This window comes from Arachis duranensis, chromosome 9 (assembly GCF_000817695.3).
Source record: "Arachis duranensis cultivar V14167 chromosome 9, aradu.V14167.gnm2.J7QH, whole genome shotgun sequence".
Taxonomy (NCBI): Eukaryota; Viridiplantae; Streptophyta; class Magnoliopsida; order Fabales; family Fabaceae; genus Arachis; species Arachis duranensis.
In genome coordinates this window covers 85,753,426-85,755,180 of record NC_029780.3, presented here as the reverse complement: position 1 = coordinate 85,755,180, position 1,755 = coordinate 85,753,426, and positions in this window count along the sequence as shown.

Genomic DNA, 1,755 nt, shown 5'->3' with positions numbered 1-1,755 from the left:
AGGCAGCTTCTGAAGAAGCTTATGATCCTGAGAACCCTGCAATGGCAGAGGTTAATTACATAGGTGAACCTTATGGAAACACCTATAATTCATCATGGAGAAATCATCCAAATTTCTCATGGAAGGATCAACAAAAGCCTCAACAAGGCTTTAACAATGGTGGACGCAATAGGCTGAACAATAGTAAGCCATATCCATCATCTTCTCAGCAACAGACAGAGAACTCTGAACAAAACACTTCTAATTTAGCCAATCTAGTCTCTGATCTGTCAAAAGCAACTTTCAGTTTCATGAGTGAAACAAGATCCTCCATCAGAAATCTGGAGGCACAAGTGGGTCAGCTGAGTAAGAAAGTCATTGAAACTCCTCCCAGTATTCTCCCAAGCAATACAGAAGAGAATCCAAAAAGAGAGTGCAAGGCCATTGATGTGATCAAAATGGCCGAATGCACAAAGGAGGAGAAGGCCGAAAATCCTAGTGAGGAAGACCTCCTGGGACGTCTCTCAAGCAAGAAGGAGTTTCCTATTAAGGATCCAAAAGAATCTGAGGCTCATACAGAGACCATAGAGATTCCATTAAATCTCCTTCTGCCATTCATGAGCTCTGAAGACTATCCTTCCTCTGAAGAGGATGAAGATGTGATTGGAGAGCAAATTGCTCAATACTTAGGAGCTATCATGAAGCTGAATGCCAAGTTGTTTGGTAATGAGACTTGGGAAAGTGAACCTCCCTTGCTCATTGGTGAACTAGATACCTGGATTCAGCAAATTTTACCTCAAAAGAAACAAGATCCTGGCAAGTTCTTAATACCTTGTACCATAGGCACCATGACCTTTGAAAAAGCTCTATATGATCTGGGGTCAGGGATAAATCTTATGCCACTCTCTATAATGGAGAAGCTGGGGATCATTGAGGTACAACCTGCCTTGTTCTCATTACAATTGGCAGACAAGTCATTGAGACAAGCTTATGGAATAGTAGAGGAAGTGTTAGTAAAGGTTGAAGGCCTTTACATCCCTGCTGATTTCATAATCTTAGATACTAGGAAGGAAGAGGATGAATGCATCATCCTTGGAAGACCTTTCCTAGCTACAGCAGGAGCTGTGATAGATGTCAACAGAGGTGAATTAGTCCTTCAATTGAATGGGGACTACCTGGCGTTTAAGGCACATGGCCATCCCTCTGCGACAAAAGAGAGTGAGCACAAAGAGCTTCTCTCAGTTCAGAGTCAAGAAGAGCCCCCACAGTCAAACTCTAAGTTTGGTGTTGGGAGGCCACAACCAAACACTAAGTTTGGTGTTAAGACCCCATATCCAAACTATAAGTTTGGCGTTGGGACTATACAACATTGACCTGATCACCTGTGAGGCTCCATGAGAGCCCACTGTCAAGCTAATGACATTAAAAGAGCGCTTGTTGGGAGGTAACCCAATTTTATTTATCTAATTTTTATTTTATTATTATTTTGTGTTTTATTAGGTATATGATCATGAGGAGTCACGAAAAAAATCATAAAAATTAAAAACAGAATCAAAAACAGCAGAAGAAAAATCACATTCTGGAGGGAGGATAGACTGGCATTCAACGCCAGTAAGAAGCATCTGGCTGGCGTTCAACACCAGAATAGAGCATGAATCTGGCGCTGAACGCCAGAAACAAGCAATATTCTGGCGTTTGAATGCCAGGAATGTGCCTTAAGAAAAGCTGGCGCTGAACGCCAGTAACAAGCATAAAACTGGCGTTCAACGCCAGAAA